Below are 17,500 nucleotides of genomic sequence, written 5' to 3'. Positions count from 1 at the left end.
CTACACGTCGGTCTGTCTGTATGTCTGTCTGTATGTATGTATGTCTGATTGTGTGTCTGTCTTTTAATCAATTTCTTCCTTGTTTTGCGTGATAAGAAATGGTAACAGGAAATACAGAATAAAGGGGGAAAATATATGAAAGTTTACCATCTCAAGTCTCTCTCTTTCCTCCTCTATTTCCTTCTTTTCCTCCTCCATCTCCTTCTTCTCCTCCTCCTTCCTTTTCTTATCTGTCTTTCGTTCTCACTCTTTCTACTTCAGTTTTTCATTCTCTCATCTTCCACAAATTCCATCTCCTCTATTCACATTTTTCTTCTTTCACTTCCTTCCTATTTATCCTTCTCTCCTCTTCCTCCTTCTCCTCCTTCCTTATCTTATTCCTCTTTCGTTCTTGTTCTCTCTCATCTACTCCTTCCTTGTCTTCTCTTCTACTACTTCTTTCTTCTCTATTCCTTAAATTTTTTCTTCATTTCCTTCCTTTTTCCTTCTTTCCTCTTCCTCTTTTTTTCTTCATTTTTCTTTAGTTTTTATTCTCTCTCATTCCTCCCTCCCTTGTCTTCTCTTCCACTAGGTCCTTCTCCTCTATTCCTTACATTTTTTTTCTTCACTTTCTTCCTTTGTTTTCCTTCTCTCCCCTTCCTCTTTCTTTTTCTTTATCGCATTTTTCTCTAGTTCTTGTTTTCTCTCATCCACCCCTCCCTTGTCTTCTCTTCTACTTTCTTCTCCTCTATTCCTTAACTTTTTCTTCCACTTCCTTCTTTTTTTCGTTCTCTCCTCTTCCTGATTCTCCTTCCTTATCGTATTTCATTTTCGTCTATATTCCTCAACCTTCTCTCCTTCGTTTTCTTCTCCTCTTTTCCTTCCTTCATTCATCTTTCTCTCTATTTCCTTTCTTAACCTCTTTCTTTTCTGTTCCTATTCCCATTCACTCTTTCATTTTTTCTTCTACTCCTTTTCTTTTCTTATTCTACCACTCTATTTCAATTTTCTATTCTCATTTCCTTGTTTCCATCTCTTCTTTCCTTTTCTTTCTTTTCTCTTCTTCACTCTTTTCTTTACTTTCTCTCCTTATTCCCTGTTATTACTTGTTGTTATTCTCTACTTCCTCCTCTTTATCACATACTTTCATCTTTTTTCCTTTTGTTTCCTTTCAGTCAGTCTTCTCGTTCTCTCCTTTCTTTATTGCATCTTCCTTTTCTTCCTCTAGTTTATTTATGTTTCTGTATATTTCCATTCATCGTTTTCTTTTATTCTCGTTTTCTATTTTGTAACTTCAAGCCACGGTTTTTTTAGTCCCCAATCCCGTTCTTCATTCTTTCCCACCTCCATCTTTATTACCTTCTATTTCATTATTTACATTAATATTCTCCCTTCTGTTTCCATATGCCTCCCTTTAATATATTCTCCGTTCCTCTCCTCCCTTCTTTCTCTTCCTCCCTTCCCGGTACTTTCCTAAATATACCCCATCACACTCTCCCTTATATCCCTTTGTCCCCACCCTTTCCTCTTCCTTCTCTCCCATTCTCCCCTCCCCAAACACCCATTAAGGGGACACTGCTCAAAATATTGGGCTTGGCGTACAAACTCGCGGCCTTATCGTACAACCATCCTCCTTCACTTTCTCCTTCTCCTCCACCACCTCCTCCTCCTCCTCCTCCTTCATACATTACGGATTATGGCGGGGAGGAAAGTTTGTCTGCGTGCGTTTGTGCGTGCTGCTGAAATACGTTGCGTGTGCGTGCGTTGATTTTTTTTGGGGGGGGTTTCATAATCTTCTTTACGTGCGAAGTTTGCGTCAGGGAGATATAGTGACGAGAGAGCCGGAGCTTACGAGGTGGAGGAGGCGGTGAAGGTGGGAAGGTGTGAACGGTTAAGATAATAGGAAGGAATGGAAGGAGGGAAGTAATGAGAGGTTGTGAAGGGCTTGAATATTAGGAAAAACTGGAGGGAGAAAAGTAAAGCGTTGTGAACGGTTTAGTTATTAGAGAGAACTGGAGGGAGGAGAGTAGAGAGAATCTTTGAAGGGTTGAGATATTAGGAAGAACTGGAGGGAGAAAAGTAAAGCGTTGTGAACGGTTTAGATATTAGAGAGAACTGGAGGGAGGAGAGTAGAGAGAATTTGTGTAGGGTTGAGATATTAGGAGAAACTTGAGGTAGAGAAGTAGGGAGGAGTTTCATGTGTCTTGGCGGTTGTAGAAGACAAGAAGAAGACGAGGAGGAAGAAGATCACGGTTTTGTCGATGAGGAAAGCAATCGTATACAACACACATTACATATCATTGTCAAGTAAGGTGTGTGACGATTCATTTTTTTTATTATCCTGAAGGTGTTTTAGCGGGAGTCTGGTCGATCTCTTGTTTTTATCTATCTCACTTGTCTCAAAGCGAAGATGTGGCGGACATTGCACTTACCAAACAATAAGAAATATAAATAAATAACAAAAATATAAGAAAAGTATGTTGTGTAGCATCTGAACTCACACAAAGATGGAATAGTGGTAGTAGTAGTAGTAGTAGTAGTAGTAGATGAATATTATAGTAGTAGTAGTAATGGTAGTAGAAATGGAGGTAGAAGGTAGTAGTAGTAGTAATGGTAGTAGTAGTAGTATTAGTATTAGTCGTAGTAGTAGTAGATGAATATTATAGAAGTAGTAGTAATGGTAGTAGTAATGGTAGTAGTAGTAGTAGTAGTAATGGTAATAGTAGTAGTAGTAGTAGTTAAACACATTCCACAAAGTTATCTAATGTTAGGCAACGTGAATGTTAATAATTCGTCGCTTACAAAGGAGTCACTGAAGCGATCATGAAACCACTTAATAATACTTCCACTTCGTTATCCCAGAAAGCGCCCAGCGAGGTGTTGCGAACGTCCTGTCTCGCGAACAAAAGAAAAAAGAAAAGAAAATAGAGAAAGAGAAAAAGAAAAGGAAAAGAAAGGAAAACGTGCAGTTCATTCGTTTACTCCCTTTTTTTGTTCCTTGATTTTTTCTTGTTTCTTGTTTTTTTCTTGTTTTTTGTTTCTTGTTTTTTCTTTGTTTTTTTCTCGTTTTTTGTTTCTTGTTTTTTCTTTGTTTTTTTTTCTTGTTTTTTTGTTTCTTGTTTTTTTCTTGTTTTTTTGTTTCTTGTTTTTTGTTTCTTGTTTTTTATTTTTTTCTTGTTTTTTTTCTTGTTTTTTTTTCTTGTTTTTTTTTTTTCCCCTTAAGGTGCCTCCGATACTGTCTCACAAAGGAGTTCTGTAAAGAAGTAAGTTCCTTTTCTCCTCTTTCCTTTACACTCATGTTCTCCTTTCTTCCTTATTTTCCGTGAGTTCTATAAAGCATAAGTTCCTGTTGGTAATTTTTTTTCCCTCTTACTCTCACGTTTTTCATTTTTCTTTTTTATTTCTTCTTACAGGCATTTTTTATCTCTTTTTTTTTTCTTCCCTTGACCTGCCTCCCTTACTCTCTCACAAAGGAGTTCCGTAAAGCATTAAGTTCCTGTTGGTAAGTTTTTTCTCTTACTCTCATGGTTTTTGTTTCTTTTATTTTTATTTTTCTTGCAGGTTTTTATCTCCTTTTTTTCCCCTTGACCCGCCTCCCTTACTCTCTCACAAAGGAGCTCCGAAAACCACTAAGTTCATGTTCGTAAGTTTTTCCTCTTACTCTCACGGTTTTTGTTTCTTTTATTTTTATTTTTATTTTTCTTACAGGCTTTTATCTCCTTTTTTTTCCCCTTGACCTGCCTCCCTTATTCTCTTACAAAGGAGTTCCGTAAAGTACAATGCAGCTTTTCATTCTTTTTCTCCGCCTAAAATGAACCCCCGACCTGCAATTCCTGTCCCTCACTCTCTCTAACTTTATTTGTTCCTTTTTTTTGCCTTTGATCAGCATCCTTTACTCTCTCACAAAGGAGCTCCATAAAGTACTAGGTTCCTTTTAGTGAAACTCTACACATATGCTTTTTTTTGTTCCTTCTTTTTTTTGTCTGTCATCTGTCTACTTCGCTTTTTTGTTTCTTTTCTTCTTTGCCTCTGAGCTAACTCCTTTTCTCTCTCACAAACGAGGTCGGTAGAGTAATAAGTTCATTTCGGGATTCTTTTTCCTTTACTCCTTTCTCGTTTTTTTTTGTTTCTTTATGTCATTTTTCTTACGTTTTTTCTCCTCTTTTATCCCTTGAGCTGCCTCCTTTTAACTCTCTCACAAACGAGCTCCACAAAGTACTAAGTGTCTTTTGGTGTAGCCCTTTCCTTTACTCTTCCATGGGTGTTATTGTTCCCTCTTTCTTACGTTTTTTCTCCTCTTTTATCCCTTGAGCTGCTACCTTTTTTCTCTCTCCCACAAACGAGCTCGGTGAAGTACCAAATTTCTTCCCCGCGTCTCCAGTGAACCCCGACTTTCTATTCCTGTTCCTTATATGCGTCTCGGGGAAGCTCTCGCGCAATACTTTTCTTTTATGCTCTCTTAAAATGGCGCTGCTTACCAAACTAGTTCTTTCCTTGCTCATAAAGAAGACCAAATCATGCCTCTTTAATATATCTAGAGGGGCTAAAGGGATGGTTTTTCTTTACTTGATTTCTGAGAGCGGTTGTGCGATATTATTGATGTTCTTTTGATTTGCATCTTAAGAAGGTTTTAGTTGATGTGTTTGTTGCTTGTTGTCATGTGAGGGTCTAATTTTGTTCTTCACCCTCTTGTACGTTAGTTAAAATTTTCTTCTATCCTTATTTTGTTTTCTTTTATTTCTTTTCTATCTCTATTCCAATTTATTCTTCTGACTATTCTACCTTTTTTCTCTATTCTCTTCTTCTATTTCTATTCTATCTTCATTCTCTTCTATTCTCCCATCTCTCTTTTATCTTTATTTTATCCTCCTTTTCTATCTCTATTCCAATTGATTCTTCTGACTATTCTACCTTTTTTTCTCTATTCTCTTCTTCTATTTCTATTCTGTCTTCGTTCTCTTTTATTCTCCCATCTCTCTTTTATCTTTATTTTATCCTCCTTTTCTACCTCTATTCCAATTTATTCTTCTGTCTATTCTACCTTTTTTCTCTATTCTCTTCTTCTATTTCTATTCTATCTTCATTCTCTTTTATTCTCCCATCTCAACTCCATCTTTATTTTATTCTCTTTTTCTAGCTCTATTATGTCTTAACTCTCTCCTATTCTCCTATTTCTATCCTATCTTCACTATTTTCCATTCTATGTCAATCCAATCTTTATCCTTTTACTCTCCTCTACAGAGAGTCAAGGGGTTAAAAAGGGCACTATAAGCATTGATCTTTCTTTATCTGAACAAGTATCGAAGAAGTGATGGTTCTGTGTTAATCATCTTGTATATACCTGTTCTCCTTCACTCTCTTAGGTGAGGGGTCGAAGCGTTTGTCTTTATCTCAACAAGGATCAAAGAGGTGATGTTCGTGTCCTAATCAACTTGTTCCTGTTCTCCTTTTCTTTTCGGTGATGAGTCGAAGCATTCATCTTTATCTCCAAAAGGATCAAAGAGGTGATGTTCATGTCTTAATTATCCTTTCGCTATCCTTATGCACTCTCTTAGGAGGGGGCTCAGAGCATTTATTTTTAGGACCGAAGAGGCGATAGCCCTGTCTTAATCATCTCTCCGATCTTCTGAGCCGCGTCGCGTGCTTGCAATTACTCTTATCTCGACAATCACCTTTATGCACGCAAAGAATATCCTGCATCCTGTCTACTACACCAACGCGACTCCTCCCATACCCGTCATTCCTTACTCTTAACAATATCTATTAATCTATATAACCATCCGCAAGTGTTCATCCTTCTCCTTACCTTGACACGAAATCAATATCGTGCTTATTCTACACTACACCAACGAGGCTCTTCCTATATTCGTTAGTCTCTGGTCGGAAAATGATAATTAGACGATTTCAGCTCTCACAAAGACTACTTCAAAGACCAAAAAGGAGATTAATCTGGTTGTCATGAGTGTTTCTTCAGATTCATGGTACAGAAGAAGGGCCACACTACCACCAGGGTCATTAAACTACCCCTGGAAATGCCCCACACTCCTACGAAAGGCTCTTCAAATATATGTGCTTGAGCGGTATTATGTTTAAGAATACGACCCTTAATTCTTTTGCCATAACTATTAATTTATATAACCATTCTTAAGTGTTATTACTCGTTGCCTCGACAATCAAATACCGTTACATAGACAATCAATTACCTTTATCTCGACAATCAATTACCTTTATCTCGACAATCAATTACCTTTATCTCGACAATCAATTACCTTTACCTCGACAATCAATTACCTTTATCTCGACAATCAATTACCTTTACCTCGACAATCAATTACCTTTATCTCGACAATCAATTACCTTTACCTCGACAATCAATTACCTTTACCTCGACAATCAAATACCTTTAACTCGACAATCATTTACCGTTAGCGCGTGCAATACTTGTCTGGTGTCGCAATATGTTTTCCCCTGACTGACTTGTATTTATAGATTGTATATATAGAGTGTTTCCAGTTCTTCGTGTCTCGCTAACCACCTGAGGGCACGCGACACCGGCTTAGAGGAACAGTGCGTGCATAAAAACCTACCTCACTAATCTGTCTTTCTTTTCTTTATCAATACGACGACTCTCAGAAATAGATTTGATGTGTAGTTGTTTGCGATTGAAAGAAAACAAAAAGATGCAACGGGAAAGAAAAGTAAAACGAAGCGAAGAAGTGAAAGGAAGCGACTCACAATGAAAACCAAAACAATGAAGTGAGGTAAGGAAAAAAGGCGTTCAAAGGAGAGAAGGAAATAACGAAAAAGGGATAACTAGGTGTGAGACAGAGAGAGAGAGAGAGAGAGAGAGAGAGAGATATTCATGTATGTAATGTTTGTGCTGTTTGTTCACTTCACCAACAAACACACACAAACAAACACTTCCCTGCCTGTTTGACTTTAAAAACTAACCTTTGAACTGGCAATCTAGAGAAAAAATCGTGTTGGGACTTTATTTAATATCAGAGAAACGCGAGTAACGGCGGGTGGACGTAAAATATCCTCGCGAGTACAACTTTTATTGGGAATGTTATGCTACTGGCGACGTATGTTAAATATTGTGCTCTGTAAATACTTAATAATTCCTCAACATAATTTTTGGTATACCTGGAAAATCGTGAACTTGTATGAACAGTTTTAGCAGTACTGACAATAAACACACACACACACACACACACACACACACACACACAGAGACCCCCCTCCAGCCAAACACACAAATTCCCCCTCCCCCCATCCCCTGCAAACGCCAAAACAACCCCCTCTCACCCCCTCAAAACACCCACACACCCACACACACCTACAGACCCCCCTTCCCCCCAAACACACAAACTCCCCCCCTTCCCCCCAACTCCTGCAAATCCCAAAACAACCCCCTCTCACCCCCTCAACCCCCCCCCCCCCCTCACACACACTAGCCCTTGAGTCACAGCTTCCCCTCAAAAGAATAAAAACAAAACAAAAAAAGACAAATAACAGCTGAGTTGAGGCGGTGGAGTGACTAGACAATGCCCCCCCCCCACCCCCCACCTCGCGGCACACCTGAGCGACGGCCGGGCAGGTAAGGCGGCAAACAACACACCAGGGGAGAGTATTGAGCCGCCAGGCAACACAAAGTAACACACCTGCTGCTGGTTCCTCCTTCTTTCCTTCCTTCCTTTGATCGTCTTTTTTTTTTCTTTTTTTTTGTCTCATTTCATTGTTTTGGTTTTCATTGTGAGTTGTCTCCTTTTTATCCTTTTCTTGTTTTCTTTCTCGTTTTCTTTTCTTTATCTATTTTTGTACATTTTTGGGGTGCTTTTTTTTATCTTCAATCTCACGTCAATATTTTTTCTGCTTTCCTTTCTTTCATTTTTTCTTCCCAGTTCTCGTATTTTCTTTCTTTTCTTTCATTCTTTCCCTTCGTTTTCCCTTTCCTTTCTTTTCTTTCCTCTCTTCATTGTCTTCTTCTCTTTTTATTCACCTCGTTGTTTTGTTTTTCATTGTGAGTTGGTTTCTTTTTGTTTTCTCTTTTCTTTCTCGATTTCTTTTCTTTATCAATATCTGTCTTTTTATTGGTGAGTTTTTTTTCATTCAATTTTCCGCCACTCGATTTTTTCTGCTTCTTTTTTCTGCTTCTTTCTATTGTTTTTTTTCTTTCCTCTTCCTTCCTCTTATTTTTCTTTTTTTTTTCTTTTGCTCTTTCTTGTGTTTCCTTTTTCCTTCTAGTCTTTCTTCTTTTTTTGTTATTATTTCTTTCTTTCGTTTTCTCTTCTTGTCATTCCCTTCCTTTTATTTTTCTCTTTCTTCAGTGAAATTCTTAATCTCTCTCTCTCTCTCTCTCTCTCTCTCTCTCTCTCTCTCTCTCTCTCTCTCTCTCTCTCTTTCTCTCTTATTCTCTTTTTCTCTCCGTCTGACCTACTTCCCTCCTTTCTCCCCCTCTCTCAAAGCCTTTTTCATAACCCTTATAGACACAGTTTCCTTTCCTCCCTCCCTCACAGACTTTTTCCTCCATCTCTCCCTTTCTCTCCCTTACACTAGACTAGAGCATTCACCTCCCTCCTCCTCTTCATCCTTGTCTACCTCTCCTTCCTTTTCTCCCTCAATATTTTTTCCTCCTCTCGTACAACTCTTCTCTCCTTTCTTCTCTCCCTCTCGCAAGATGTTTTACCTGTGATTTCTTATCCTACTCGTCCTACATCTCTCTCTCTCTCTCTCTCTCTCTCTCTCTCTCTCTCTCTCTCTCTCTCTCTCTCTCTCTCTCTCTCTCTCTCTCTCTCTCTCTCTCTCTCTCTCTCTCTCTCTCTCTCTCTTTAAATATTACTCATTTTCTGCCTTATCTTCTTTCTTTTTTTCTTTCTCCTGGTTCTTTTTTATTAATATTCCTCATGGCTATATATTTGTCTTGTTTAGGATAACATTTCTTAATTCCTCTTTCTGTTCTCCTGTTTATACTTTCTACTACTACTGCTACTACTACTACTACTACTACTACTACTACGACTATATTATTACTAGCGGCATCTTTCTTTCAACTGCACTTATAATAACGTTCCTTCCTTCTCTGTTCTCATTTCCTATCACATTTTAGTTTTCTCCCTTTCTTCAAATAGTGTTTCTTATTCTTTCCTGTCTATACCTCCACGTGACCAGCTGTTCCCCTCCTCTTATCCTTCCTTCTCATTATTTTTCCATTCATCTCCCTTTCTTTAAATAGCTTTCTTTCTTATCTCCTTCCTACTTGTGCTTTCGCGTGACTTAACTGTTCTCCGTTTCCTACCTGACTCCGTGACTCAGTTTTCTCCTCTCTTTGTATCCACACCTTCACGTGACTCATGACTCAGCTTCCATCCACGTGACTCAACCTTTCTCCTCTTCCCCTATTCATATCTCCACGTGACTCTCCACCTCTCCTCTTCCTTTCCTATTCTTCCTCCACGTGTCAGCCTTTTTCTCTTCAATCCATGCCTCGGTCTTTCTCCTCTTGTCCTATCCATACTTCCTCGTGACTCTCCTCTCTCTCCTCCTCTCCTATTCATCCCTCCACGCGACAGCCGACCACTCACCCAAACCAGCCCCGGTGTGTTAGTGTGCTCCATCCCGCTCCGGCAAGGGCTCATGGCAATTCCAGTCGCCGCGCATGCCCTGGAAAAGCGCGGGAGAGCCAAGACAGAGAATGAAAGAGCGTGGCGCGATGGTGGATGTTGAGCAGTGTGTCCGAGGTGGCGGAATGGTGTGGAGGGCCGACCCGCTCATCACCATCATCATCACAACCACTTTTAACCACCGTCACCACCGCCAAGGCCACTCACTCTTAACCTATAAGGACGAAAGTGGTTTGAGAAAGGTGTGTGTCTGAGTTCGTCCTTACACCTGGGCGTCGACGAACTGATTTACCTGAGCCGAAGCGTGAAGGAAAACTTTGGCGCAACACCTGAATGAGTTTCGGACAGGTGTGGAGTTTCGTTGCTGTTTTATTTTTTCCGTGTGAAGTTTGCGAAGTTTAATTATTTTTTGGTTTGTTTGTTTCACTTTCGTCGCTCCGTTTGACTTGTTTACTTCGTGTTGACTACTGCGGGAACGACGGAAGAGAGGAGGAGGAGAGTGAGAGGAGGAGGAGGGAGGTAGAAGGAGGAGGAAAACGAGGAGGAGGAGGAAGAGAAGGCCAGAGTAACAAAGTGAGTACCAAGATAATTTAATTTGTTCCTTAAGTCTTGTTTGTCTTTGCTCTCTCTCTCTCTCTCTCTCTCTCTCTCTCTCTCTCTCTCTCTCTCTCTCTCTCTCTCTCTCTCTCTCTCTCTCTCTCTCTCTCTCTCTTTTAACTAAGTATATTCAAGTTTGCACGAGTCTGAAATCTTTTATCTTTTCTTGTACTTCATTTTATTATCACTATATTTAGCATCATTGTCATTACCATCATTACCATTATCATTATCATTCGTATTATTGCTGTTGTTATTTTTATCATATTATCATCATCAGTATCGTTACTATTACTACTAACACAATATCATTACAACAACAACTATCTACTACTTCTATTACTCCTCCTCCGCCTTCTACTACTGCTACTACAACTCCCGGTGCTACTAACTATCTATCTATCTATCTATCTTATCACATTTCAGTCTTCTCCCTTTCTTCAAATAGTGTTTATCCTTATATCCTATCCATACCTCCACGTGACCAGTTGTTCCCTTCTTCTTCTCCTTCCTTATTAATTTTTTCATTCATCTCCCTTCCTTCAAATAGCTCTCTTTCTTCTCTCCTTCCTATTTGTGCTTTCGCGTGACTCAACTGTTCTCCGTTTACTACCTGACTCTATGTGACTCAACCTTTCTCCTCTCCCTCTCATCCTCCTCTCATTCTCGTCGCCATCAGGGGATACACTTGACATCCTTCCCCTACGACGTAAGAGCCGTTCCAGATTTGCTCTATCACGTCGCTTCCCGCAGGAGTAAGATTCGTCCCGGCTAATCCCGTCACGGCCGTCTGTCTCGTCTTTAGTGGCCGGGCCGTGATGGGAAACTCCGGCGTGTGTGTGACAGATTACCTCCCCGCGTCCACTGGGAATTCGCGGGCCGGAAGTGGAGTGAGAGGAGGAAGCGGTGTGCCTGGACCCGAATGTGTGGAGGCCTGGTATTGCTGGGGCAGACTGGGGAGGTTGTGTAATCTGACCTGATTTTTCGGCTTCTGGATATAGTGGACATGAGAGGTTGGAACGTCTTAACAGCCTTTATCACAACTACCACCACCACGTCTAACTTCTATTTGTTGCATCCAGGAATACAAACAGTGATGGCTATTACCGTTACCGTTACCGCCTCGCCTAACTCCTATTTGTTACATCCAGGAATACAAACAGTGATGGCTATTACCGTTACCGTTACCGCCTCGCCTAACTCCTATTTGTTACATCCAGGAGTACAAACAGTGGTGGCTATTGACTAGGCTACCCGTAAATACCGACCCTGGTGTGCGTGACGGGACGAGGGAGTCAAAGTTAGGGCTGAGGTGAGGCCGAGCCAGTTCACTAACAAGTCACCGTATAGTTAAGCCATCAAAGAACGGGAGTGATTACAGTAGAGTATCAGGGTCTGCAGTCAACCCAGCAATTAAGGTTATTTTAATTCCCTATCAAAAGCCGCGTGCAAACGAGCAATTCAGCAAGATTACTTTTATATCAGTAGCGAGACGAACCATGAATTGAACGTGATTTATTTTTATCTATGATTGTAAAACGTAGAAAATCAGTAAAGCAAGTCATATATTCAAAGTAAGGTTCTAATTCATACATCAGTATCGTACGTCAATTCAGCGGGAAATAAAATCATTGTCATATACTAATACAAGCGTAAAGAATCAGTGAAGGAAGTCAAATTTTCAAAGCAAGGTCCTAATTCACACACCAGTACCGGGCGTCAATCCATCACGAAATAAAATCATTAAGTCATATACTAACACAAGCGTAAAGAATCAGTAAAGCAAGTCATATATTCAAAGCAAGGTCCTAATTCACACACTAGTACCGGGCGTCAATCCATCACGAAATAAAATCATTAAGTCATATACTAACATAAGCGTAAAGAATCAGTGAAGCAAGTCATATATTCAAAGCAAGGTCCTAATTCACACAGCAGTACCAGACGTTAATCCATCACGAAATAAAATCATTAAGTCATATACTAATACAAGCGTAAAGAATCAGTAAAGCAAGTCATATATTCAAAGCAAGGTCCTAATTCACACACTAGTACCGGGCGTCAATCCGTCACGAAATAAAATCATTAAGTCATATACTAATACAAGCGTAAAGAATCAGTTAAGCAAGTCATATATTCAAAGCAAGGTCCTAATTCACACACCAGTACCGGGCGTCAATCCATCACGAGATAAAATCATTAAGTCATATACTAATACAAGCGTAAAGAATCAGTGAAGCAAGTCATATATTCAAAGCAAGATCCTAACTCATATACTGTTACCAAACACTAAACCATCGGAAAATCGAGCCATTAAATCGTATTCCAACACGCAAAGGCATCAGAAAATCAAGTCAATATTATTCATATCTAAACACCCCAAACCAAGGCATTAGCAACTCTCGCCTTTAATTCATGTATCAACACCTAAGACACGACCAATATCCTCGAACGCCTCGGGGCTCACACACATTTGATAAGGCTTTCGTAGAGGTTGTGTTAGAAATTCCATGGGACGTTTTATTGAGGGAGATTATCATGCTTAGGGTGAAGAAGGGTCAGGAAAGGGGAAAGGGAGAGGAAAGAAAAATCAACAGGGTGAGCGGACGCCTTGGGTAGGGAAACAGGGTGATTGATTGAGGGAGAATATCATGTACAGGGTGAAGAAGGGTCAGGAAAGGGGAAAGGGAGAGGAAAGAAAAATCAACAGGGTGAGCGGACGCCTTGGGTAGGGAAACAGGGTGAGGAGGTAGAGTGAGGAGGAGGAAGAGGAGGAGGAGGAGGAGGAGGAGGTCAGAGAGTCAGAGAGGAATTCTTTTATGAGCCTGGTGATAATTGGACAAGACTTCTGCACCATCAATGTTATATCCATACTCTTAAACACTTCGGGGACTTACACACACATTTGGTAAGGCTTTCGTAGAGGTTGTTTTAGAAATTCCATGGGAGGTTTTATGAGCCTAGTGACAGTTGAACAAGACTTCTGCACCGTGAACGTTATATCCATATTCTTAAACATTTGGTAAGGCTTTTGTATAGGCGATAGAAATTCCATGGGAGGTTTTATGAGCCTAGTGATAGTTGAACAAGACTTCTGCACCATGAATGTTATATCCATATTCTTAAACATTTCGGGGACTTACTAACACATACATTTGGTAAGGCTTTTGTAGAGGCGTTGAAATTCCGTTTTATCGAGCCTAGTGATAGTTGGACAAGACTTCGGGACCATGAATGTTATATCCATATTCTTAAACATTTCGGGGACTTATTTATATTACTTACGTTGAAATTCCATGGTACGTTTTATGAGCCTAATGATAGTTGGACAACACTTCTGCACCCGAAATTGACCTCTCTTTCGGCCACCTCTTTTGATTCTTTTTTTAGGACCAGCGAGTAGCGGGCTTTTTTTTATTATTATTGTTTCCTTTTTTTAGTGCCCTTGAGCTGTCTTTGTTGTAAAAAAAAAAAAATGAACGCAAAAAGACACGAGAAAACGACTAACCTCCTTTGTGATCTTCGAAAGTATTTGTTGTGAGAGCCGAAAGCGTCAACGTGTCACCTCCCAGTCACCTATTGAGTCACCGAATTCGTATACCAGTCAGTGTAGCCAGAGCCAGGTAATGCGAGACCAAGGAACAAGGCGAAGAATTCATGATAAACGGAGGAAATGGTGATATAAAAGACGTTAGGCAAGAATAAGGAACACGCAGATTAGATGACAAAGAGGAGATAAGAAGAGGAGAAAATAATGGATGAAGGATAAGAAAAATGACTGATGATAAAAAGAAAATGGATGAAAATGGAAGGAATGAGTAATGGAAAAATAGTTATAATGGAAGAAGACAAAACATGCAGTAAAGGACCAGCGCTGCCATAATATCGTACTCACCACATTGTATTTATCACTTTTAAGCCTCAAACTATCGTACTTACACAAATAACGATATAGACAATTGAAGTTAGCGTCAAAACTCCTATTTATTGGTTGTGTTCGTTTGTTATTCGCTATAGTCATCGGCCAGAAAGTACGAAAATCCAATGCCTATCTTTTAATGCATATCTATCTACCTGTTTCTTTACCTATAATTCTTCTATATACCTACCATTAAACCTACAAACAAAACCGGTACTCCATCATACTATCTAAAAGCCCGGCTCTTTATGCCCCAACATGGCCAGCCTTCAGAGCCTCCAACTCACAAATCATTTCATCAAAACAAAGCCCAGAACGGCGCAGATTTAACCCCGAAAAACATGTACCGGTGAATTGTTCCGGCCAGGTAGAGTGGATGACGAGGCCCCAGGTGATTAGGGAAGGGTGGATGGGCGGAGAGAAAGGGATGATAAAGGAAGGAGATGGCGATAGGACGATAGCTAAGATAGTAAGGATAAGAAAAGGAAGAATAAGGAATGGATGGACGGAGAAGAACTGATGATAAAGGAAGAAGATGGTGGTTAAAAAATATAAGATAGTAAGGAGTAATAAGGATAAGAAAAGAAAGAATAAGAAGTAAGTGGAAGGAGAGGAAGTAATCATAAGGAAAAGGAAGAATAAGGAATGGATGGACGGAGAAGAACTGATGATAAAGGAAGATGATAACCGCGGACAAACCACAAATTTAGCAAGACTTGTTTAATTTGCGTCAGGTCTCGGAGTCGCGGCGTGGCGGTGGTGGCCTTCATATACCAATTAAACACTGCTACCCGGGGATCAAGGTGAAATAACCCTTTGTGCACGACAGGTGGCCACTGCGGCGACACACACACACACACACACACACACACACACACGTACACACCCGCGGCTCCCTTTGATGTTATTAGTTACTGCTCGTCAACTGCTGTCACACACCCGGAGACCCGCCAGGCAAGTGTAAAATATATGATTTATTTATTTATTTAATCTACTACTACTACTACTACTACTACTACTACTACTACTACTATCCTTATTATTATTATTATTATTATTATTATTATTATTATTATTATTATTATTATTATTATTATTATTATTATTATCATTATTATTGTCTTCATTTTCAGTCTTCAATAATCCTTTCACGTTAATTGAAGTTGTATCGTACTCTGTTATGCGGACAATAAGTACAACAACCGCAAGAACATGAACAACAATTACTACTACTACTGCTATTATTACAACAATTTACTTAGGACTCAAAGGCTGTGAAGACCTTTTGATATAATATGAAATTGTTAACCCGGTAGCAGCGACGGGCCAAATTTGTGGCTTTACCTTGTACCAGCGATGGGCCAAATTTGTGGCTTTACCTTGTACCAGCGATGGGCCAAATTTGTGGCTTTACCTTGTACCAGCGACGGGCCAAATTTGTGGCTTTACCTTGTACCAGCGATGGGCCAAATTTCCGCCATGCATAAACTGATCACATATGCGTTGATATATATTATGAAATGGTTTGCGTGAGTGATGATTCTTTCTCATTATTCTGCTTAGAGGGACCTTTAACCTAACCTAACGTAACCTAACAACCTAACCTAACCTAGCCTACCCTAACCTAACAAACATGACCCCCGCAGCTACCGGGTTTAAGGAATGCTCAGTTTTTAGGCAGTGTGTTGGTCAGGATCCGTAAAATAGCAAACAAACAAACAAACAAAGAAACTCAAACTCACACATACAAACGATAATGAGAATAAGTTCGAGCAAGTAAGTTTTCCAATCATGTCTTCACGCGCTGGGAATGTCCAAGAGGGGAAAAAAATCAGTTAAATATAAAAAAAAAATGATTACTAGGTTCGTGGATGTTGCCGGTTCGCCTGTCTGTTTGTCTGGCAGAATAACCGAAGAGATGAAAAAAAAAAAACAAGAAAAAAAACATCGCCTTGGCCCACCGACGAACTCCCACAAAGTTTTATTGGAAGCTGTCCATCACTTTTTGAGACGCTCTGTTAACCAAAGACGAAAAAGAGGGACGGAGAATGTGATGGAGGGACAGAGGGCTCAAGAAACAAACAAACAGACAGACATATAAACAAGAGGGTCACGAAAACCTCCCCGCCAGAGTTAATAAGTGAAATAATAAAGTAGAGGGAGAGAAAATGGAGGAGGAGGAGGAAGAGGAGTAGGAGGAAGAGCCGAAGGAAGAGGAGTAGGAGGAGGAGGAAAGAGAAGTAAAGACGACGGAAAAGATAATAATGATGATAAAGGAAAAGAAGAAGAAGAAGGAAAAGAAGAAGAACAAGATGAAGAAGAACTAACATGAATACAGTGATAACGTTGGTGATGAAGATAATGAAAACAAAACAAAGAAGTAAAACAAGAAAATATGGCGCCAAGCTAAACAAACGAAAACAAACAAACACAAAAAAGAGACCAAGAAAGGGAAAAGAAAAAAAGACAAAAAAACACTATTGTGTACCACACAAGTCTCTCTCTCTCTCTCTCTCTCTCTCTCTCTCTCTCTCTCTCTCTCTCTCTCAAATGATGATGATGATGATGATGCGGACAAGAACGTTTTCCCGACAACACATCTTTCACAAACCACAAAAGTAACGTTGCTGGTGACGGATATTGAAACGTTTGTCCTGCTCCTCCTCCCCCTCCCCCTCCTCCTCCTCTTCCTCCTCCTCCTCTTCCTCCTCCTCCTCCTTTATCATTTCCTCCTCCTTCATTCCTTCCTTCGTCCCTTTCTTCTCCGTTCTTTCCTTCCTTCCTTCCTTCTCCCTGATGATCACCGCGCGGAAACTCATTGTTGTTGTTGTTGTTGTTGTTGTTGTTGTGAGGGACGCGTCTTGTGTTCCTATGCGCTGTTTTGTGTTCGCGTGTGTGTGTCTGTTCGTGTGTTGGTTGCTTTGTGTTTCTTAGTAATGGAAGAGGGATATCGTCTTGTACGCAGGGAACAACACACACACACACACACACACACACACACACACACACACACACACACACACACACACACACACCTGCTTGACAATAGAATGCTTATGTTGTGGTTTTCCTCCTTCTCAGTCTCTTCCTCCTTTGTCTGCTTCGCTTTCCTTCCTTTTTTCTTCTTTTTCTTTGTCTTTTCTTCTTTTTTCTGGTTCGTTTTCTGCTTCTCCTCCGTTTTCTCCTTTTTCTATATTTTCTTCTTCTTTTTCTACATTTCCTCCTATCCTCCTTGTTCCTCGATATGTTATTTTTCCTTCTTCTTCGCCTTCCTTTTTCTCTTTCTTCAATTTTGTTTTATTCTCATTTTTCTCGATATGTTCTTTTTCCTTCTTCTTCGTCTTCCTTTTTTCTTTCTTCTATTTTGTTTGTTTTTCTCATT

The 17,500-nt window shown here is 39.9% G+C and overlaps 1 protein-coding gene across 1 annotated transcript in view; it reads left to right on the top strand.

Annotated features, from left to right (window-relative positions):
- The first annotated feature begins 9,687 nt into the window (after window positions 1–9,687).
- The window catches only part of LOC126992126 (corticotropin-releasing factor receptor 1-like), a 206,399-nt gene continuing 198,586 nt past the window's right edge, over window positions 9,688–17,500 (top strand). Inside the window, exon 1 of the mRNA XM_050850790.1 lies at window positions 9,688–10,175. The gene's annotated coding sequence lies outside the window, so the exon portion shown is untranslated. The remainder of the gene's footprint in view (window positions 10,176–17,500) is intronic.

Source organism: Eriocheir sinensis, unplaced genomic scaffold (genome assembly GCF_024679095.1).
Source record: "Eriocheir sinensis breed Jianghai 21 unplaced genomic scaffold, ASM2467909v1 Scaffold403, whole genome shotgun sequence".
Classification (NCBI taxonomy): domain Eukaryota; kingdom Metazoa; phylum Arthropoda; class Malacostraca; order Decapoda; family Varunidae; genus Eriocheir; species Eriocheir sinensis.
The sequence above is the reverse complement of the archived record's forward strand: the minus strand, read 5'-3'. Positions and strand labels throughout refer to the sequence as shown.